At 36.8% G+C, this 25,053-nt stretch overlaps 1 protein-coding gene and 1 non-coding gene across 3 annotated transcripts in view; one reads left to right on the top strand and one right to left on the bottom strand.

Annotated features, from left to right (window-relative positions):
• Ctnna3 (catenin alpha 3) overlaps positions 1-25,053 on the bottom strand; it is a 1,374,363-nt gene that overhangs the window by 1,222,542 nt on the left and 126,768 nt on the right. The gene's annotated exons all lie outside the window — the stretch shown is intronic.
• Positions 5,624-5,754, top strand: LOC138826254 (small nucleolar RNA SNORA51). The gene has a single exon (XR_011371609.1). It is a non-coding gene; the product is annotated as a small nucleolar RNA SNORA51 (small nucleolar RNA).

The following is a 25,053-nucleotide window of genomic DNA, read 5'->3' as shown; positions in this document are numbered from 1 at the left end:
TGGTTTTAACTTCTGAGACTAACCCTTTTGATATCTGTTATGACTAATTTCCTTGTTTCTTCTATCCTATCCCACCTCTGTTGTGACACAGCAGAAGTTAGACCTGTCTGTAATAGAAATTAGTATCGATTTTATTTTCTCCTCCAGGATTTTTTGTTTGTTACTAGTAAACGGCATGTATATTTCATTGCAATAAGAGTACACAGTTTTACTGTAGCACTTCCAGGCAGAGGTGAAGGGCAGATCTGGCCAAGAACATAAAAGGTGCCTTGATTTGACGTAATCCACCCCAAAAAGATCTTTTTGCTTGCTAGAGAGGATGTGACCAAAAGGGAACCCTACTGCATTGTTGGTGGGAGTGTAAATTTGTTCAACCATTTTGGAAAATAGTATGAAGGTTCCACAAAAGACTCCACATAGAGCTCCCCTATGACCCAGCAATCCCAATTCTGGGCATTTACCCAAATGATCACAAATAAGACCACACTAAAGCTACCAGCACAACTATGTTTATCACACCATCATTCACCATAACTAAGATATTGACCCAACCCAGATGCCCCTGAATAGATGAATGGATCAAGAAAATGTGATACACACACACACACACACACACACACACACACACACACACACACACACACACACACTGGAATTCCATGCCTCCATCAGAAAGAATGCCACCACCCCATTTGTTAGGAAATGGAAAGACTTGGAAAAAAATATATTAAGTGAAGTAAGCCAGGCCCAAAGAAACATAGGTCCCATGGTTTCCTTTATTTGCAATAACTAGTTTATGTCTAGGATAATCTTACCAGACAAGCAGAAAAGGTCAAAAGCTATGTACATATGACCATATAAGATGGTGCTAAGTGAAACGAACCTCAAGATAGGAACACAAGAAGTTTTTTCTTTGTTGCTGTTGTTTTTAACGTACTATGTGATTTGGGGGGGGGTGTATGTTGTTCCCCCTATGGTATATCTCCTGTTGTCACTGTGTTTGATTCTGGTGCCCTGAATCTTATATATACATTTTTCAAATTGGGGAGTAAAAGAGAAATAACAAAATGCTGGAACAAGAATACAGGTTGAGCCATTGTAACTATGAGACATACAAGACACTATGTTGGAAATGAACTTTACAACTTGCAGGGGGGAGGTGGGGAGGTGGGGAGGGAAGGGATAGTAGCAGAAAAACAAAGGAGGGGATAACAATGCTCGATAGAAAATGTACTCATTACCTTACTCATGTAACTGTAACCCCTCTGTACAGTATGTTTACAATAAAAAAAAAGAATAAACATAGAGCTTCCTTATGACCCAGCAATCCCATTCCTGGGCATTTACCCAAATGATTGCAAACAAGGACACAGTAAAGCTACCAGCACAACTATGTTTATTGCAGCATTATTTACCATAGCTAAGAATAAACCCAGATGCCCCTCAGTAGATGACTGGATGAAGAAAATGTGGGATTATATACACAATGAAATTTTATATCTCCATCAGAAAGAATGCCATCACCTCATTCATAAGGAAATGGAAAGACTTGGAAAAAATCATATTAAGTGAAGTAAGCCAGACCCAAAGAAACATAGGCTCAATGGTTTTCCTCAGTTGTAATAATTATATATGTCTAAGATAGTTCTAGCAGAGGTTCACAATAGCTCTGGACATATGACCACATAAAATGAGGATAATCAAAATGAACTCCAAGATATGGAAACCAATGCAGCAGCCACAGTCACAAGACACCATGTTGGAAATGAACATTACAACTTGGGGGGAGAGTGGGGGGAGGGTAAATGGGAGAAAATAAGGGAGCTGGTAACAATGTTTGACAAGAAATGTACTCCTTACCTTATTCATGTAACTGTAACCCCTCCGACATCACCCTTAGACTACAATAAAATAAAATTACAAGAGATTGACAACTATTTCTATGAATTCATAGCAAAATCAGAAGATAAGTCTATATAATCTAGTTATAAATTTGCTTGAGGTACAGCTAGCAATTATCTAGTATTTATCTCAGGTTATGCTAATCACTTTCCTTATTATTTCATTTTATATTTGAAGTGACTTTAAATATTATTTTCCTTATGCTTCAAATTTGAAAACTAAGCCTCATAGAAGAAGTCAAGCTTGGGGAACTATAAAAGTTTGGAAGAAAAGTAGAAACTGAATATATATGTATATATATGGAGAGAGAGAGAGAGAGAGAGAGAGAGAGAGAGAGAGAGAGAGAGAGAGAGAGAGAGAGATTAAATGTTAAAGTTAGGTCACAGGTCAGAAATCAAGTAAAAATGCCAGTAAAGTAAGACTAGTGGTTAAATATCTAAATGAACAAGAATTAGAAAGCCATTGGAACTAAGAACAGAAGGAAGTAAGAGGTAAAGATCACAAGTCATATAACTAGTGTGTTGATCAGACATGAGGTGATGCTTAACAAAGACCTTGATAGGCAGGAAAACTTCATCTTCATTTTCCATGAATTATTTAAGTGTAAAGGAGATTCTTGTCTCTAGAGTACCAGCATTTCTACAAATGGAACAAGTGAATGCTGTAATTCTGCAACCCATCCAATTGGGTCATTGCCACAAAAATGAACAGTTTTGACTTCATTGCTTGTATTTAACACCTACGTCAAGAAATTACTTTCCCGTTGAAAATCCCCTTAAGTCCAAGTTTCTTTTTTAGCAGCTCCATTACATAACGGGCTCCTAATTAGAAATTTTTAAACATCAGAAGTATGGCATTATTGATCCTTTGCTGGGGAAACTATTAGTTTCATTAAGACAAAAGAAAACCAACAAAGAATGGTTTCCAATGTGGCTGTTTTCAATTTTGATTTTAAAGGAAGCATGTCTAGCTGCTATATTTGTGTATGATTTTTTTTGATGAGTTGATGCTGTCAATTGGCCAAAATTTTGTGGAGAAGTTTTGCATTGGTGTTCATCAGAGAAATTAATCTATAGTTCTCTCTCTTTGATGAGTCCCTGTCTGGTTTGGGGATGAGGGTTATGATGGGGAAGTTCTATGTTTATTCTTTTGAGGATCTTCCATACTGCTTTCCGGGATGGATGGGACAGTTGACATTCCACCAACAGTGTTAATAGTGTTCCCTTTTGGCCACATCCCCTCCAGCATCTGTTACTATCTGTTTTCCTGATAATGACCACTCTAACTTGAGTAAGGTGGAATCTCAATGTAGTTTTGATTTGCATTTCTTTTATGACCAGAGATGTTGAACATTTCTTCATGTGTCTATTGGCTATTATTATTTCCTCTCCAGAGAAGTCTCTTTTAAATTCTAGACCACTTACTAATGAGGATTTGTTTGCGGGGATTACTTTTTTGAGCTCTAGGTATAATTTTGATATGAGGCCCTTATCTGTTGTATGGCTAGTGAAGATTTTCTCCCAATCTTTGGGCTTTCTATTTATCTGGCTAGCCATGTCCTTTGACATGCAAAAGCTCTGCAGTTTAATACAATCCCATTTATCCAGTCTTTCTTTGATTTGTTGCATTTCTGGATTTTTTCCATTTTATTTTTTTTTATTATGAAAAGACCGTACAGAGAGGTTACAATCACATGAGAAAGGTAATGAGTACATTTCTTTTTTTTCTTTTTTTTTTTTGGTCGGTCATGGGGCTTGAACTCTGGGCCTGGGCGCTGTCCCTGCGATCTTCAGCTCAAGGCCAGCGCTCTACCACTTGAGCCACAGTGCCACTTCCTGTTTTCTAGTGATTTCTTGGAGATAAGAGTCTCACAGACTTTCCTACCTGGGCTGGCTTTGAACCACAATCCTCAGATCTCAGCCTCCTGAGTAGCTAGGATTACAGGCGTGAGCCACCGGGCCCGGATAAATTTTTTTTTTTTTGGTCGGTCATGGGGCTTGAACTCTGGGCTTGGGCGCTGTCCCTGCGCTCTTCAGCTCAAGGCAAGTGCTCTACCGCTTGAGCCACAGCACCACTTCCTAAAGAGTACATTTCTTATCAAGCATTGTTGTCTCCTCCTTTGTTTCCCCTTCCCATCCCTTCCCATCTCCCCCCACCCTCAGCCCTCCCCACCCCAGCCCCCCATCAAATTTGTAAACTTCATTTTTTGACATAACATCTTGCACATCTCATTGTTGCAGTGGGTCCACCTGTATTCCTATTTAAACAATTTGTTTTTTCCCTTCCCCTTCACAAATTATATCAACATCAAATACAATGAAAATAGAAGTTATACTGTGAGAGAGGGACATACAAAGCAACAAAGAAATATAAATATGCTTTTAAAAAAACAATAGCAAGAAAGAAAAACCATTGAGTCCTTATCTTGGGGTTCTTTTTGCCTAACTTCAATTTATCTGACTGTTTCTGCTTGACTCAGACATATACTAGTTAGGAAACCATGGGATCTATGTTTCTTTAGGGTTGGGTTACTTCACTTAATATAATTTTTCCCAAGTCTTTCCATTTCCTAACAAATGGGACAATATCATTGTTTCTGATGGAGGCATAGAATTCCATTGTGTGTATATACCACATTTTCTTGATCCATTCATCTAGTGAAGGGCTTCTGGGTTGGTTCTATTTCTTAGCTATGGTAAATAAGGCTGCAATAAACATAGTGGTGCTGGTAGCTTTAGTGAGATCTTGTTTGTGATCATTTGGGTAAATGCCCAAAAGTGGGATTGCTGGGTCATAGGGCAGCTCTATGTGGAGTCTTTTGAGGAACCTCCATACTACTTTCCAAAGGGGTTGAACAAGTTTACACTCCCACCAACAATTCAGTAAGGTTCCCTTCTGCCCACATCCCCTCCAGCATCTGTTGTTATTAGAGTTCTTGATTATAGCCATTCTAACTGGGGTGAGGTGGTATCTCAACGTTGTTTTGATTTGCATTTCTTTTATGGCTATGGAGGTGGATCTTTATTTAGGAAGTTTCAACTTGTTCCAAGGAGCCCTAGTATATCCTCTATACCCTCCTGTAATATTTTCAAGGTATCCGCTCTTAACTTGGGTCTTTGACCCATATGGAGTTGATTCTGGTTCAGGGTGATATATAAGGATCTAACTTCAGATTTCTACATGTATATAAACAATTCTGGCAGTCATTTTTTCCACCCTTTCATCATTTTTACTTCTTTCTTTCATCTGAGTTCTCCAAACTCATTTGATGTTTAAAAAAAAAAAAAAAAGGATGCTCCTACTAATTTCCAGTAATATGTATAACAAGTTCAAAAAGAACTTCCCAATCAAGTGCTCAAGCCTGTACTCAGAAGGCTGAGATCTAAAGACCACAGTTCAAAGCCAGCCCAGGCAGGAAAGTCCATGAGACTCTTATATCCAATCAACTATCAGAAAAGCCAGAAGTGGAGCTGTGGCTCAAGTGATAGAGTGCTAGCCTTCAGTAGAAAAACTCAGGGACAGCATACAGGCCTTCAGTAGAAAAACTCAGGGACAGCATACAGGCCTTCAGTAGAAAAACTCAGGGACAGCATACAGGCCCTGAGTTCATGCCCCAGGGTCAACACACACACACACACACACACACACACACACACACACACACGTCAACACACACACACACACACACACACACACACACACACACACACAAAACCTGCCCAGCATTCTGGTGCTTAACACAGGCTGTGTTTTTACCTGACTGTATAGAAAAAGGATACCACCCCATATTCACCACTGCCCAGGCCCTGTGCCTGGATTGTGCCTGGTCTGTATTGTGAAGGGGAGACGTGGGAGGGAGCACATCCTACAATCTATCATCTCCAAATGATTACCCTGGTCGCCCAGTTATGATATGGCCCCTACCAATAGCCCAGGCACCTCACACTGGACAAGGCTTCAGAAAAACCAAGATGCATTCCAGGTTAAGATTGGCCTGACATTTACCCAAATGTTTACAAACAAGACCACACTAAAGCTACCAGCACAACTATGTTTATTGCAGCATTATTTACCATAGCTAAGATATGGAACCAACCCAGATGCCCCTCAGTAGATGAATGGATCAAGAAAATGTGGTATATATACACAATGGAATTCTATGCCTCCATCAGAAAGAATGACATTACCCCATTTGTTAGGAAATGGAAAGGCTTGGAAAAAATTATATTAAGTGAAGTAAGCCAGGCCCAAAGAAACATAGGTCCCATGGTTTCCCTTATTTGTAATATCTAGTAGATGTATGAGTCAAGTGGAAAAGGTCAGATAATGTGATGTCAGGAAAATGAACCCTTAGATATGTATTTTAATGTTTTTTTCTTTTATGCATGTGTTTCTAACGCATTTATAAGATTATCTCTTTGTTGCTTTGTATGTCCCTCCCCCACAGTATAACCCCTGCTTTCACTATATTTGATGTCAGTATAACTTGTGGAGGAGATGGGGAAAAACCAGTTGTTTAAGGATACAGGTGGACCTGTTGCAACAATGAGAAGTACAAGTTGTCATGTCCAAAACGAGCTTTACAACGTTGGTGCGGGGGGGGGGGGGGGGAGGAGAAGGATTGGGATTGGGATTGGGGGGGAGGGGGGAGGCTGGGAAGGGATGTGAAGGGTAAACAAAGGAGGAGGCTGCAATGCTTGGTAAGAAATGTACGCATTATCCTGCCCATGTAATTGTAACTCCTCTGTACAGTATGTTCACAAATAAAATAAAATTAAATTAAAAAAAAAAGATTGGCCTGAATCAAATACCTTTTCCTTTCATAACTACTCTTACTACATATTCACTATAATTATTTTTGTGGGTTTTTTCTTTCATATTTCCATTTAGTTAATGGCACCTAGGCAACCCATGGCATTGTTAAAGTCTTACCTGATATCTGACCCAAAACAATCAGTTGCTCTAATCTGACCATCATGTCAGGTTAGTTTCTACTACACAAAATACCTCATGAGCAACCAGAAAGTGAACATTTTTCTATATAATTGCAATATATATATATATATATATATATATATATATAATAAGACATTTTTGAAGCACTAGGTGATTTCCAAATGTTGTCATTAATCTTTTGACCCAAAACTGAACATTTAAGTGGAGTAAAGGGCAGTACTGTTGTGTTCTGTTTAAGGAAATCTTAATTAATAAATAGCAACCTGAGCTACAAAACATCTTCATGGGAGCACAGGCACAAATAGATGTGTGTGTGTGTGTGTGTGTGTGTGTGTGTGTGTGTGAGAGAGAGAGAGAGAGAGAGAGAGAGAGAGAGAGAGAGAGAGTATGTGTCTTGGGAAGAGAGGAAGGAGGAGACAGACAGACAGACAGACAGAGAGACCTCCTATAATCAAATAATTCTTCAAGTATGCTGCACTGAGTTCTGAAAAGCTGTTCCAGCACCTGGCTGCAGGATGAAAGAGTAACACATGCCCTGCAGAAGTGTCATTTCCCTGTAGTTCCATTAAGAGCTAGATAAAAATGACCACACTAAGCATAACTGTTATGGTTTGACAGTAAGACATTCCCCTTTGGCAAAAAAAAAAAAAGTCTCTTTCGCTGGCTGCCAAGGCTCCTAATCATCCCAGGTCCACCTCCTGTGCGTTGATTAAGCTTTTGCTGACCAAGAGGCAGCTGGCCTTTAGAGTGGGAATTCATGATATGTGTGTGTCCTTTCTCAACTTCTGAGTCCTTCAACTCAAATAGTCACTGAAATATAGATGTGGCGCCTTTACCTAAGTTGGATGGTCAGGCATGAAAGAAATAAAAATCATCCGGGACAAACAAAGGACTATTTTCAGAGATAATGGGCCATTTCAGCTTAGGATCTGAAAATAAGCTACCTAATACATTGGGTGGTTCCTTGTGGCAGAAAAGATTGTGTGCTCTGGACAGCTGGATTTGAAATACAGATCCTTTGAAACACAGCTACAGATAGTATGAAGATTTATGTACATAAGTCACAAGGGTACTCTCACTTCTGTGGGGAGGAGGGGTGGAATGAAGAAAGAAAACCAAGACCACTGAATTCCACTTCAACCTGTAACGCTCACTTCTGGCGAACTCTACTCCCTAGTACCACAAGATGTACAATGGGAAAATAGAAGTATGTGGTGTGGTTGCTACTAAAAATCTATGACTGGGGAAAGGAAGCTCTAGGTATGAGGACAGACATAAGGACACCTTTATGAACCTCAAGCTTAGGATGAAGAGAAAAAGGCATCCTGTTCAGACTGTCTAACACCAGGGGTTAGAGCATGTGAATATATTTGTGAGAAAGCCAGAGTTTCGAAATCAGAAATACAGTTTAAGTTTCTAGGTTAGAGGTTTCTGGGCAACAACAGACAATGTAGGATTATAGAATGTGCTAGGAGTGGAAGAGAAAGGCACAAATGAGCAAAAGCCTTATAAAATAATACAGAGGTACAGAATTATATTCAAAAATATAAAGAATTACCTTACTCATATAACTGTCACCCCTCTGTATGGTATCTTTACAATAAAAATATATTTTTTAAAAATATAAAGAAATATTAAGTTCTCCTGAGGATCAATGGAATAGAACTGAAGACCCAGAAATGAACTCACAGATCTATAGCCACCTAATCTTTGATAAGGGAGCTAAAAAAAAATAGAATGGAAGAAAGGCAGCCTCTTCAGTAAATGGTGCTGGCAAAATTGGTTAAACACAGGTAAAAAACTAAAATTAGATCCTTATATATCACGCAGCACCAGAATTGATTCCAAATGGATCAAAGACCTCAAAGTAAAAACAGACACCCTGAAAAAATTACAGGAAGGAATAGGAGAAACTCTAGGGCTCCTTGACACAGGCTGAAATTTTCTTTAAAATAAAGACCCAGAAATACAACAAATCAAAGAAAGGTTGGACAAATGGGATTGCATGAAGTTGCAGAGCTTCTGCATGGCAAAGGATATAGCTAGCAAGATCAATAGAAAGCCCAGGGATTGGGAGAAGATCTTCACTAGCCATACAACAGACAAAGGCTTCATATCTAAAATATACTTAGAACTCAAAAAACTAAATCCCCCAACAACAAATCTTCAAAGAAACAACTGCCCAATAAATAAGTGGACTAAAGACTTAAAGAGAAATTTCTCTGAAGAGAAAATAAGAATGACCAATAGACATATGAAGAAATGCCCAACTTCTCTAGCTATAAAAGAAATGTAAATCAAAACAACATTGAGATTCTACCTCACCCCAGTTAGAATGCTATAATCAAGAAATCTAATAACAACAGATGTTGGAGGGGATGTGGCCAAAAAGGAACCTTTTGTGGGAGTGTAAACTTGTTCAAACCACTTTGGAAAGTAGTATGGAGGTTCCTCAAAAGACACCACATAGAGCTCCACTATGACCCAGCAATCCCACTTTTGGGCATTTACCTGAATGATCACAAACAAGACCATAATAAAAGTACCAGCACAACTATGTTTATCACAGCATTATTTACCATAGCTAAGATATGGAATGAACCCAGATGCCCCTCAGTAGATGATGGGATCAAGAAAATGTGGCATATATATATATATATATATATATATATATATATATATATATAGTAAGCCAGGCCCAAAGAAACATAGGTCCCATGGTTTCCCTCATTTGCAATAACTAGTATATGTCTAGGACAAGCAGAAAAGGTCAAAAGCTATATATATATGACCATATAAGATGATGTTAAGTGAAATGAACAACAAAATAGAGACACAAGTGGTTTTTATCTTTCTTGCTATTGTTTTTAACATAATTATAATGTACTATATGATTTTTTTGTTTCTTTTGTATGTTCTTCCCCCATGGTATAACCCCTGTTTCACTGTATTTGATTCCAGTGCCCTGCATCTTGTATGTACATTTTTATAATTTGGAGAGGGGAAGTGAAATAATAAAATGCTTACATAAGGATACAGGTTGACCCACTGTAACAATGAGATGTACAAGACACTATGTTGAAAACAAACTTTACAACTTCGGGGGGGGGGAGGTGGGAAAGGGAGGAATTGGAGAGGTGGGAGGGAAGGGATGGTAGAAAAAAAACATAGGAGGAGGTAACAATGCTCGATAGTAAATGTACTCATTACCTTACTCATGTAACTGTAACCCCTTTGTATAGTACTTATACAATAAAAATATATATTAAAATTTTTTAAAGAAATATTAAGTTCTCAAGAAGGAAATAGACATTGAAAGAAAATAAATGGCTGGATAGCAGTGGCTCATATCTGTAATCCTAGCTATTCAGCAGGCTGAGATTTGAGGATTGCAGTTAGAAGCCAGCCTAGGCAAGAAAGTCTGTGAGACTCTTAACCACCAAAAAGCCAGAAGTGAAGCTGTGACTCAAGTGGTACAGCACTAGCTTTGAGCAAAAAGAAGCTGAGGACAGAACCCAGGCCTTGAGTTCAAGCCCCAGGATTGGCAAATAAAAAATAAATGTAGAAGAAAAGAAAAGAAATGTTGTTTAAGAAACCAGCAAAGACAAAATATCAAAAAGGAAATGTTCTATGGTCAAAGTTCCCTTGGATCAACTGATTTCTTACTGCACTTAATTCTTTTTCCCTAGCATGCACCAGGCAACAAACCAAACAATTCCCTTTATGAAACAATTATCTCTATATTCCTGTTAATGTGTCTCTTATAGATTTCCCCAGGAGTCATTTTTATATACCTAAGATTTGACTTTCACTTGCAGTAAATTATTCAAATTCAAATAATTGTGAAATGTGTTTTTATTTAATTACTGGAAATACATTCCATAAGGTCAGATGCTGATTAGAAATGAATAATTTCCTCTCCATTCCTCACTCAGGCCACCTCTACAACCACCACCCATAAACAAATTAGTCATTTTGGTTGAGAAAACGAACCATTACTTCTCAACCTAAGTTGCAACTTGTCATTTTGCAGTTGAGCATTTTTTTTATTCATGAGGGCGGATATGGCAAGTGCTCTTTGCTCTTTAGACAAAAACCAAACATTGAAGCATGGAAAAAAGCCAAGAAGAGCACCTTGGCCCACCTTCTCAAGAACTTAGATAAGTATCTGGAGAAAATCAATATCATGGAGTAATGTGCCAAACTTTTTGAAACTGCTTGGCTCTCACTATTTTGCCTAGGACATAACTACCTTCCTTGAAAAGTCAAGATGTCTTTAGCAAAAATAAGTCTTTTCCAAAAATCCATGTTGTTGGAGTCATCCATTGTGTAGCCTTTCTGTATTCCTTTCTCTTACTGAGTAACAAGCATTTAGCACTTCAGTTTCCCAAAAATCTTTTCAGAATGCAATAGCTTTTTGTCTTTTTATTCCCAGACAATATTCCATTGTTTAGATAAACCACTATTTACCTACCCACCAATTGAAGGGCAGAGTGGTTAAAATTGAACTTACATCAAAAGCCAGCACAGATAAAAGAGTCACAATCCAAGCCTACAAGGCATAAAATGGGACTCGATTTTGAAAATAACCAATGAAACAAAGACTAGTGGAGTAGCTCAAGTGGTAGAATACTTGCTTAGCAAGTGCAGTCTTGCACACACACACCAAAAAAAAAAAAGCTGGATTTCTTACTGGTATCCTAGTGTTTCATATCAGTCATTTCATCAAGTATTTGTTAAACATGACTCGATTAAAGAGAGAGCGAGTGCTTATATCCTAGTGAGGAAAGTCAGGCAACAGACAACCTAAAACATCAAGTAGATAAGATCATTTCACACATTGATACCTGATATAAAAGGGTTGAAGAAGGGATTCTGCATTATTATTCTGTAAGGAAGTGACATTTAAACTGAAATCTTAGTGATAAAAAGGAATCATGTGAAGCTCTGGTGGAAAGGCATTCCAAAAGAAAGGAACAGTAAATACTAAACAGTAAATGCTACAGCAAGCACATATACTTAAAACCTGTAAAATAATTGTCAAAACTAATCCTTACATCTATCCAACAACTGCTAATGAAACTATACTCCTACTGAGTCTATTGACAATACTATTGAGCTAGTCATGATTGGATAACTCATCTGCTTTATATTGAAATAGAAGAAAAAGGAACATTTTTTCAAAACTCATCGTGGAGGACTGGGAGTGTGGCTTAGTGGTAGAGTGCTTGTCTACCATGCATGAAGCCCTGGGTTCAATTCCTCAATACAACATACACAGACAAAGTCAGAAGTAGTGTTGTGGATCCCACTTTTGGGCAATTACCCAAACGATCACAAACAAAGCTATACTAAAGCTACCAGCACAACTATGCTTATTGCAGCATTATTTACCACAGCTAAGATATAGAACCAACCCAGATACCCCTCAGTAGATGAATGGATCAAGAAAATGTGGTAGATACATACAATGGAATTCTAGGTCTCCATCAGAAAGAATGACATTGCCCCATTTGTTAGGAAATGGAAAGACATGGGGGAAAATTGATATTCAGTAAAGTAAGCCAGGCCCAAAGAAACATAGGTCCCATAGTTTCCCTTATTTGCAATAACTAGTATATGTCTAGGACAAGCAGAAAAGGTCAAAAGCTATGTACATATAATCACATAAGATGATGCTAAGTGAAATAAACCCCAAGATAGGGACACAAGAGGTTTTATCTTTCTTGCTGTTGTTTTTTAATGTATTTATAATATACCATGTGATTTTTTTGTTTCTTTTCTTCCCCCATGGTATAACCCCTATTTCCACTGTATTTTATTCCAGTGCCCTGCATTTTGTATATATATTTTTCTAATTTGGGGAGGGGAAAGGAAATAACAAAATGCATAAATAAGGATACAGATTGACCCACTGTAACAATGAGATGTACAAGACACTATGTTGAAAACAAACTTTACAACTTCGGAGGTGGGAGGGTAGGGAGGAATCGGGAAGGTGAGGAGGGAAGGGATGGTAGGGGGAAAACAAAGGAGGGGGTAACAATACTCCGTAGGAAACATACTCATTACCTTACTCATGTAACTGTAATCCCTTTGTACAGCATCTTTACAATCTATTTTTTTTTTAAGTAGTGCTGTGGCTCAAGTGGTAAGGTGTTAGCCTTGACAAGCAAAAGAATCTCAGGGACAGCACCAGGCCCTGAGTTCAAGGTCCAGGATTGGCAAAAAAAATCGTGGAAACTTTCCCTACTCCACAATTAACAGTTCAAATAGTCAAAGTAGTCCATGTTCACAAAATAAGTGAAAACTTAAAAAAAAACTGCCCTAAAATCTAATTGCATTTTGAAGAGTCTGTGTGTGTGTGTGTGTGTGTGTGTGTGTGTGTGTGTGTCTGTGTCTGTGTCTGTGTCTGTGTCTGTGTCTGTGTCTGTCTGTGTGTGCTGGGGTTTGAACTCAGGGCCTCAACTACTTAGCTTTTTCACTCAAGGCTGCAAAGCTGGCACTTTACCACCTGAGCCATCCCCCCACTTCAGCTTTTGGCTGGTTAATTAGAGATAAAAGCCTCTGATTTGTCTGCCCAGCTTGTCTTTAAACCTCAATCCTCAGATCTGTTTCCTGAGTAGCTAGAATTATAGGCTTGAACCACCAGCACCCAGCTTTGGAAGATGCTTGAAGCAACAGAAATATCTGTGCTTCCTGAATAAAAGAAAGCAATAACAGTATGTTATCTCCTTTACCAAGAAAACAAAGCCTTTGAAGATTACCCTCTTTTGTCTCCTATATTCAAAAGCCTCACCTATCCCAACCCAATGGGGAAAAATTCAAAAGGAATATTTTATCACAAAACTTATATAAAAAAGATTTTTGGTCATGGATATGAAACATATATTTGAAAATATGTACATTTACATTCATTCTTGTCTATTTTCATGGTCAATTTTTAAATGTTTATGTGTCTGTTACTTAATAGACACAGAATACAATTCAACAAAAATCAGATATGGGAAACATTTAACTCCTCTACTGCTGTCCAAGGGATGGTATACTTAGTCATCAGTTTTAAAAGTTTCTAAAATCTTTTAGAAACTTAGCTAGGAGGAAAATCCTGACAAAATTGTCATTGGAGAAGATGTGGCTTTGATTGAATGTTGCCTTTATGATGGTGACCATGGTACTTCTTGTCATTGTCCTGTTTATTTGACTCTAAAAAAAAAAGCAACTTAGCAGGTTAATATCCTAAAATAGAACATTGAAATAAGAATTCTGGATAGAGCAAAGTCTTCAGAAGACAGAAGAAATGAGATACAGAGCATAGAATTATTCCAGGACACAAAGGAAAACTTGGTAGGAAAAGAGACTTGCTTGTAACACCAAAATCTCAATATAGTTACTGAAGGCCAACCATCTAAACCAGGTAAAAGGCTTTATAGAATGAACCTGTGCTACACTGAAACAGAGGAGTCGGGTTTTGAAAAATAATCATTTTGCTTTATGCTTTAAAAGTTGTTAATAATTAGAACTATTTAAGCTCAGCACAACATTCTTTTAAATGACATCATTGTGTCACTGCACTATTTTGGCTAAACTCCCACTGGTTTAATTTCAGATGCATCCTTTGAATAAAATGCCAAGTTATAAAGAATAGCTTATGATTTCTTTAAAACATTTCAACTAATTTCAAAGACACGCTTCCTGGAAAAGATGTCTGTTATAGGCCCTGTTATAGTCCTGACTATAACAGAAGAGAGCATTATAAGAAATAGCCAAAGGTACTATACCGCTTGGCCTTTAAGAGCTCATTCCTTTATACATAAATATGTTTCTAAAAATGTCTTTAAAACTTGAATTTGAATTGTGGAAGCTATTTAGACTCAGAAATTTTTGTTTGCATCACTTATTACTTCTGTGTTCTAGAACAAGTTACTAAATAGATTGCCTTCTTGCAATTTTTATATAGATTATTTTTTTTCAAAGAACAAGCTTAACCCATCAAAATAAACCAAAAATTATCTTTGTTAGAAACTGTATTATCAACTTTTGTTTTTCAACGTCCACCTGTTGTCAAACTACATAGACTGATGAACTAAAGTATAGATTAGTTGTACTCTTACACTGGTCCAGGGCATGTATGTTTGTCACATTTAGCATATAAAAATAAATCTCTCCAATTTAAATTTAATTTCCAACTAATAATGCATACTTTTTTTACTGTAAGTGTGGCCTGTGCAACATTTGGGACATACTTGTGCCAAATTATGATAACAAAATTGTTCTTTATTGACCTGAAAGTAAAATTTAACTAGACATCTTATGATTTATCTAACAACCTTAAACAAAATGATACTTCAGGGCTGGGAATGTGGCTTAGTGGTAGAGTACTTGTCTTACATATATGAAGCCCTGGGTTTGATTCCTCAGTGCCACATAAACGGAAAAAATCTGGAATTAGTGCTGTGACTCAAATGGTAGAATGCTAGCCTTGAGCAACAGAAGCTCAGGGACAGTGCCCAGGCCCTGAGTTCAGGCCTCAGGAATGGCAAAAAAAAAAAAAAAAAAAAAATGATACATCATCTCACAGCTGGCTACAGCAGAAATAGAATATAAAGGTCAATGTATTGCTAATGTCCTCTAACACACACATATATATTCTCTCATTCTCTCTCTCTCCACCTCACTCCCCCCCCATCTAATTCTGCTGTATTTCCAAGCAATACAATGTTGCCTCATTTAGACCTGGGTCAGGCATTTCATAGAAAATATATCATTATCATAAAATATGTCATTATCATAAAACAAATGTGCAAAATATAACTTGTTTTTCCATAATAAAATTATTATTTCACTCTAAGCCTCATTTTGCTCAAGGCATAAACTTAACTTAATCCCTTCCAAGTAAACTAATCTCAATTCAGTGATTTCTCAGTCTGTTTAGGTTTATGACTAAGGTTACATATTCAGGTTTAAATCCCTCTCTGAGAGATATTTTCTCCTCCCTGAGGATGAGTCTAAGCTAAAGAAGGCTCCAAGACATCAAATACAGTGAAAACAGGGGTTATACCATGGGGAAGGAACATACAAAGCAACAAAAAAATCACATAGTACCTTATAAATACGTTAGAAATGATAGCAAGCAAGAAAAAAACCACTTGTGTCCCTATCTTGGAGTTCATTTCACTTAACATCATCTATAAGTTGGGGATGGGAAGGGAAAAAACAAAATGTTTAAACAGGGATAGATACAGGTTGACCCATTGTAACAATGAGATATACAAGACACTGTTGAACAATCAACTTTACTATTTAGGATGGGGGGTGGGAGGTGAAGGGGAAGGAGTGTAATTGTGGAAGTGGAAAGAGAAAAACAAATGAGGAGACAACAATGCTTATAAGAAATGTACTCATTACCTTGCTTGTGGAACTGTAACCCCTCTGTACAGTATTTTCACAATAAAAAATTTATTTAAAAAAAAAAGAAGGCTCCAAGAATCTGTCAACACAGGGGCAGGGGCAGTTGGAAAAGAGCTATCTACACACCCATCTGAATCTACCTTGAGTCTTCACTGGCCTCCTAAACTTTAGCCCCTCAGCTATAGACTGCACGCATCCAAAAGGCACACTATCTCAATAAAAGAACATTCTGATCTGACAAATTAGTAGAAAGTGTAATAACAACTCTTAGATGGCTGCTTTCAGAGGCCCAATTTGGACATAGAATTCACAGGGTATACCTCAAACTTCAAGGGCATAAGGTTCTCTATGTCTCTTATGCCAGGGAAATAAGAGTAGAAAAAGACCAGCATATGGCAAGGATGTGGCCAAAAGGGAAAACTACTACATTGTTGATGGGGATGTAAACTTGTTCAACTACTCTGGAAAGCAGTATGGAGGTTCCTCAAAAGAATAAACATAGAGCTCCCCTGTGATACAACAATCCCATTCCTGGGCATTTACCCAAATGACCACAAACAAGGCCATACAAAAGCCACCAGAACAACTATGTTCACTGCAGCATTATTTACTATAGCTAAGACACAAAATAAATCCAGATGTCCCTCGGTAGATGGATGGATCAAGAAATGTGGTTTATATACACAAAGGAATTCTATGACATCACCCCATTCATAAGGAAATGGAAAGACTCAGAAAAAAATCATAGTAAGTGAAGTAAGCCAGACCCAAAGAAACATAGGCTCCATGGTTTCCCTCATTGGTAATAATTATATATGTCTAAGATAGTTGTAGCAGAGGATCACAATAGCTCAATAGCTATGTACATATGACCATATAAAATGGTGATGATCGAAATGAACTCCAAGATATGGAAACAAGAGGTTTGTTTTTTGTGGGGAATTTTTGGGAACTTATTTCTTTTTTGTTTTGTTTTTCCCCCCCTTCGGTTTATCCCCTGTTGTCACTGTTTTTTATTTCAATACCCTTTGTCCTGTATATAAGTTAATCTGATTTGGATATAGGAAAAGGAATCACAGAAATGGTGGGACAAAGAACAAAGGGTGAACCAATGCAACAGCAATACTCACTAGACACTATGTTGGAAATGAACTTTAGAATTTGGGGGAGAGGGGACTGGGAAGGAAGGGAAAGTGGGAGAAAACGAGGGAGGAGTAACAATGTTCAATAAGAATTGAACTCATTTCCTTACTTATTTAACTTTAACCCCTCTGTACATCATCTTTACAATAAAAAAGAAGTTTCACCTTTCCACTTAGAAGGAAGTACTTTACACACTTCTTTTTGACATATGTAAATTGCTGGTATCACTACTTTTGTGTTTTGGAGGCCATTATTAAGTAAAACAAGCTTTACTAAACACAAACACTATAATGCTGTCACAGTTAATATGATAACCTAGAGAGCTACTGAGTTACTAACAGGCCAGTACAGTGAGTATTTGAAGTATATATGTTGTACCCACAAAGGGATAATTCACATCCCAGGCAAAAACACAATGCGACAGTGCAAGATTTTCTCATGCTACTTAGAATATCATACAATTTAAAATATATAACTTATTTCTGGAATTTTCCATTAATGTTTTCAGACTGTGGTTAACTGTGGTTCCCTAAAACTTTGGGAATAAAATGGCAGATAAGGAAAGACCATAGTACCACAATTATTTTTATTTAGAAAAAAGTACGGTTAAAATAAATATATAACAAACTTGACAATACCTACAAAACTCTGAAAATAATCTGAACAGTTTCATCCTATAATCTAAGTAGCTCCTATCAACAATCAACACCACACTTGGAAAATCAGCCATAAGTCAGCTGTTGAAGCTGTATAGATGAGCCACAGATCATTACCTACTTAATTGTGTATATATCTAATAGGCTCATACAGCTCTTTTGGAACAAAGGTTTTGTAATGAATTAGGTGATAAATACTGAGCTGTGATGCTACCAGATGCTACAATAATATGAGTAGCATTTATATAGAGAATATTTGTGTGTATTAACATTCTATGCCTCAATATTAAAAATTAATGGATTCATAAAAATAAGGTAAAAAGAGAAATGCATGTGTCTTAATGTTGATATTTTGGCATCTTACTCACATTCTATAAATCACACTAAAAATATTAAGCTTAAGCCGGGGACTGGTGGCTCACGCCTATAATCCTAGCTACTCAGGAGGCTGAGATCTGAGGATCATGGTTCAAAGCCAGCTGGGGCAGGAAAGTCCATGAGACTCTTATCTCCAATAAACCACTAGAAAATCGGAAGTGGCACTGTAGCTCAAGTGGTAGAATGCTGGCCTTGAGCTGAAGAGCACACGGACAGCGCCCAAGCCCAGAATTCAAGCCCCACAACTGACAAAAAAAAAAAAAAATAAGCTTAATACAACTTTATCTGCTCAATAAATTTGCATCATTTGACCATAAAAGAGAGAAAGGCTATTTACATTATAAAAATGCTAAGATAGCTTATCTAAAATGTAAATTGACTCTGAAAAATATTGATTACATTAATTTGTATCTTTGTCATTTGAAACCAGAATGAAAGTAAAGCTATGCATACACAGAGCACCACTAAGCAGAACAAAGCTGCAATGATGTCATTTGTGACATTTCCCCTCACCTATCTGCATTTCATCAAAAGTGTTCTACTGCTATTGCCTTTAGAGTATGAGATATAAAATAAAAATATAAAAGCTAGTTCGTTTGGCCCAAAATAGCAAAAGTTGCAACTGTCCACATCTGATATTTTAGAGGGCAAAAGTGAATATTCATTTAAAAAACTAAAAGAACAAAGAAAAGTTCTCATTACAGATTAAATTGGCTTGAAGGCATCCATCCAGTCCCTAACAAAAAGGTTAACATCTACAGTAGGCACTGCTGTCAGAACTGTTGAACTCATGTTAGCAGCCTCAATGCTTCCTTTGAATTTTAGCCCAGTAGCATTTGGCCTTCTTCCTGGCATTAGTGTTCATCCAAAAGGCCATCGTAATAGCAATAATATTTTTACCTGACAAAGACACTGCAATAATCGTTGTGAAGTTTTCTGGTTATACACATACAGCCAGAACACACAAATTTAAACTGAATATGGCTGAGATTATAATTTTCACTAGTTGGGGAGTAAATATGAGGTTGAATTTCTGGAACAAACACTACTGAATTGTGCTCTTATGGTCATTTTGGCTGAGACACAGTGGACACTCCAAAGTCTTTTATTGTTGTTGTTGTTATCAGAATTTCCCTTACATAGCTGTACAAAGGGGCTTCAATTCAACATGTCCATTTGAAAGTACAATTTGTCTTGATCTATGTTACCCCTTTTATCATCCTCTTTCATGTCTCCAGCCTCACTCATCCCATCAATTTATCTAGTTCTATTTTCACATATGTACACTGAATATTATGACTTACTCTTCTTCAGCTCACTGAACCATAGGCTTAGCTGTTCTCACATTTGATCTGTTTACTTTCACCATGGCAAAGCAAAATGAAAAGGACAGTTTCTACAGCTGCTAAAATATGTAATCTATAAAAACATAGTATATACAAAATCCTGTTGTTTTAGATGAAAAATCAGCTTCAAAGCAAATTACAATAAAAAAATAAACAAAAGTGATAAGCCCTCAGTAATGAACTAAGAAAAAAATAATGCTCAAATAAAATCAAAAATGAAAAGACAGACAAAATAATTAGTCATCAGAGACCATTTTGATCAGCTTTATTATATTCCAGTAAATCAAATAATCTGGAAGAAACAAGTTTCTAGGCAGATATAATCTTCTAAGACTGAATCATACAGGAATAGAAAGTCTGAACAAACAAATAATAAATAAGGAGATTGGATCAGTAATAAAATTGTGTAGAAAGTGAGGAGGGGAATATGAAAAAGTAGCAGAGGAGGTGGCTTTGATTAAAGTATATCATCTGCATATATGGGAATATAACCAAAAAAAAACCTTTATGTGAAGTAATATATGCAACACATGAACTTAGAAAAATGTTTGCATACTGTATATCTGATAAGGTGTTAATATCCAAAATACATAAGGAACTCACACAGCTCAACAGCAAAGTAGCAAAATAATCTGCCCCATCATGAACAAAGGAAGGCTGGAGATGTGACTTAAATGATGGAGACTCAGAATTAAAACCTCAGTATCACAAAAGGAGGAGGAAAAGGAGAGAAGAAGAAAGAGAACGGGGAAGGAGGAAAAAAAATGAGCAAGGGACCTGAAGAACATATTCTCAAGAAAGACTTAGGATTAGTCAACAGGTATAGGAAAAGGTTATTACTATCACTAATCATCAGAGAAATGCAAATCACAAACACAATGAAACACCCCTTCACACCATTTGGAATGGAATGTCTATTACAAAAAATTAAGAAGATAACAAATGCTGGTAAGGATGAACAGAAAAAGAAAACTATTATATATCATTAGTAGGAATATAAAATCATTGTAGATGTTATAAAAAACAATAGAGAATTTCTTCAAAAAAATAAAGATAACTACCACAGGATCTCACAATTCTACTTCTGAGCAACTATCCAAAGGGAATGAAATCAGTTCTTGAAGAGGTAACTACATTTCTGCCTTCATCACTGTGAGCAATGGTACACAAGAGACAAGACATGAAAACAACCTAAAAATTCATTGGCTGATGACTAAAGAAAATGTTGTGTATTATATACATATATTGTATATGTGTATTATAGATGTACTACCTCAACCATTTTTGTATATTTTTATTGTAAAAATGCTGTACAGAGGGGTTACCGTTACATGAGCAAGGTAATGAGTACATTTCCTATTGAGCATTGTTCCTCCTTTGTTTTCCCCCTACCAATCTTGAAAAATAAACAATTATAAATTTCATCATATAGGATATTATAAAGTTGGTGCTATGGTCTGGGTATGGTTTTTCTCCAAGAGTTCAAAGCCTTGAGGCTTGGTCCATAGTGTGATGATATGACAAGTGGTAAACTAGAGCAGCCTAGGGTCCTGGTGGGATGAATTTCATGAGACAGATTAGAAAAGGCTTTTCAGAGTAAATTTTTAGTACTGTCTTACCATTTCTCAATATCAACTTTTATTGACAATCTTATGGACTTAGGTGCGTCAATATAAGATTTGCACAAATAAACTCTACCTTAACACTGAAGCTTTCTACACCCTCTGAAAAATCCTTTCACCATTATAAAATTTAAAACAACACATAACAAAGCATTAACTATTTCAATAACCATTCTCCACTATAAAAGAGCTATAAACTGCCCACAAGACAAACTATCCTACAAGAAACAACCTTGTAAAATTAATAAATCTTTTCTGGCACATGAAAATCAGCTGGTATGTGCTTGATTCAACAGTTTCCACCTAAGTGCCAACAAAAAACTGAACTCCAAAGACAACAGATGGAAACGGAATAGCAAATCTTCTACTTAAAATATGTCACAATAATGTTTTTACTTCAGTAATCTAATAGAAAAAATCTACTTGTCATGATCATTAACTGTTCAAAGTGGAAATCAAATTTTAGGAGAACAAATTTGTAATATACATCATTTTGAGCATTCATTATTAAAGGACATGGTTCTTACATAAAAATCTATATAGAACTGAAGACCCAGAAATAAAGCTTCAGACCAGAGAGCCAAAAAAAAAAAAAATAGGCTCAAAGAAATACAGCCTCTTTAGTAAATGGTGCTGGCAAAATTGGTTAAACACCTGCAGAAAGCTAAATCTAGATCCTTATATATCACCCTCCACCAGAATCAACTCCAAATGGATCAAAGACCTCAAAGTAAAAACAGACACTCTGAAAAATATTACAGGAAGGAATAGGAGAAACTCTAGGGCTCCTTGGTACAGGCTGAAATTTTCTTAATAAAGAACCATAAACACAACAAATCAAAGAAAGGTTGGACAAATGGGGTTGCATGAAACTGCAGAGCTTCTGCATGGCAAAGGAGATAGCTAGCAAGATCAATAGAAAGCCCACGGATTGGGAGAAGATCTTCACTAGCCATACAACAGACAAGGGCCTCAAATCTAAAATATAGTTAGGACTCAAAAAAAATTAAATCTCCCAAAACAAGTCCTCAAAGAAACAACTACCCCATTAATAAGTAGACTAAAGACATAGAGAGAGATTTTTCTGAAGAGGAAATAAGAATGGCAAATAGACACAGGAAGAAATACTCAACTTCTCTGGCCATAAAAGAAATGCAAATCAAAACAACATTGAGCCAAGCACCAGTGGCTCATGCCTTTAATCCTAGCTACTCAAGAGGCTGAGATCTGAGGATTCTGGTTCAAAGACAGCCTTGGGCAAGAAAGTCTATGAGACTCTTATCTTCAACTGACCACTGGAAAACTAGAAGTGGCGCTGTAGCTCAAATGGTAGAGCACTACCCTTGAGCTAAAGAGCTCAGGGACAGCACGCAGGCCCACAGGTCAAGCTCAGTGACCAACAAAAAAAAAAAACAACTGAGATTCCACCTCACCCCAGTTAAAATGGCTATAATCAAGAAATTAATATAAATGCTGGAGGAGATGTGGTCAAAAGGGAATGCAACTGCACTGTTGGTAGGATTATAAACTTGTTCAACCACTCTGGAAAGCAGTATGAGAGTTCCTCAAAAGACTACACATAGAAATCCCCTATGATGCAATAATTTCACTCTTGGGCATTTACACAAATGACCACAAACAAGACCATACTAAAGCTAGCAGCACAACCATGTTTATCACAGCATTATTCTAAGACATGGAACCAACCCAGATGCCCCTCATTAGATGAATAATCAAGAAAATGTGATACACACACACACACACACACACACACACATACACACAATGGAATTCTATGCTTCTATCAGAAAGAATGACACTGACCCATTTGTAAGGAAATGGAAAGACTTGGAAAAAAAAACTATATTAAGTGAATTAAACCAGACCCAAAGAAACATAGGTCCCATGGTTTCCTTTATTTGCAATAATTAGTATACATCTAGGATAGTCTTAGCAGATGAGCAGAATAGCTCAATAACTATGTACATATGACTACAGAAGATAATGTGAAGTGAAATGAACTCCAAAACATGGACACAAGAGGTTTTTCTTTGTTGTTGTTTTTAATGTACGATGTGATTTTTTTGTTTCTTTTGTATGCTCTTCCCCCCCCCATGGTATATCAAATACATATATATATATGACATATATATATGTATTTGATATATATATGTATTTGATATATATGTATTGTATATATATATTTATTTGAAATAGGGAAAAGAAGAGGAACAACAGAATGGGGAGACAAAGGACAAGGGGGGAACCAATGCAACAGTGATATATATATACACAAGACAATATGTTGGAAACGATCTGTACAGTCTGGTGGGGGGGAGGGAAAGTAGGAGAAAATTGAGGGAAGGGGTAACAAGTTGACAAGAAATGTACTCATTACTTATGGAACTGAAACACTTCTGTACTTCAGTTTGACAATAAAAAAAATTCCATATAATTTTTTCCTCAACCTTTAATTGTAGGAAAAGCTATCAACCTATAAAGATCCACCATTTATGAAGTAGTGAAAATGCTTGGATGGCTATTGCTATAAACTAGAAATTAAGAACATATTAATTCAGAATTTGCTACCGATTCAGAATAACCTTGAAGGATATATCTGAATTTTCTCTCAATATCAGAAAACTAAAAATAAAGATAACACTATATTTGGGGGGTGGCAAACAACCATGTACAATTGCATAAAAATAGAATTGTGTATGTGGTGGGTAGAATAAAACATGTTTGAATTGGTATGAACTATGGTGTATCACCCTGCTTAATAATCTAACTTTAATACCTTACAATAAATTTTAAATAATGTCAAGAATGTTTTGAAATCTTCAGAAACACATTCATAAGTTTCATAAATAATCATTTTACTTGAGTGGGTACATAAGAAACAGAACACCATCTAAAACAGACACAAATATTTTAATGTAACAATCTTTAGCTCACTAGCACTAAAAGGACTTGTTCAATCTGAACTCTTTCAAGAAGCCTGAAATAATTACAGAACAAGAAAGGGAAGGATCTTCTCCCAACTGAGCAATTATTTTATTTCATCTAACCCAAAGTCACTGATGTGAATCTATTGCTTATAGAACCATTGTTCTAGAAGCAGCTTAGGACCTCCCTCTTGCTCCAGTTTGGCCAAGTTCCAATTTCAGTCTTCCTTGGACTAAACCTACACAATTTCATATGTCTCTTATTTTTAAAAGTCTTAAGTAATGGTCTGGGAATGTGGCTCAGTGGTAGAGTGCTTGCCTTGCATGTATGAGGCCCTGGGTTTGATTCCTCAGTACCACATAAGCAGAAAAAGCCAGAAGTGGAGCTGTGGCTCAGGTAGTAGAGCTCTAGCCTTGAGCTGAAGAGCTCAGGTACAATGCCCAAGCCCAGAGTTCAGGCCTCACGACTGACCAAAAAAAAAAAAGTCTTCTATTTGAATGCAGATCCCAGTGGGAAGTTATCTTGGTCCTCATGGACAAACAGTTCCAGGACAATATTGCTGCATTCTTCCTTATCCTATTACAAAAGACAAATTTCTTTCTGTAAGTCCTTACAAGGGTGGGGATTACTCCTGGAACTTATCAATTTCCTCTTCTCTATATGCTCTAATGCAACAAGCCAAATTGTATGAAG

Source organism: Dipodomys merriami, unplaced genomic scaffold (assembly GCF_024711535.1).
Source record: "Dipodomys merriami isolate MVZ:Mamm:240054 unplaced genomic scaffold, mDipMer1.0.p SCAF_14, whole genome shotgun sequence".
In the NCBI taxonomy this organism is placed as follows: domain Eukaryota; kingdom Metazoa; phylum Chordata; class Mammalia; order Rodentia; family Heteromyidae; genus Dipodomys; species Dipodomys merriami.
Note: the sequence above shows the minus strand (reverse complement) of the source record. Positions and strands in the feature narration are given on the sequence as shown.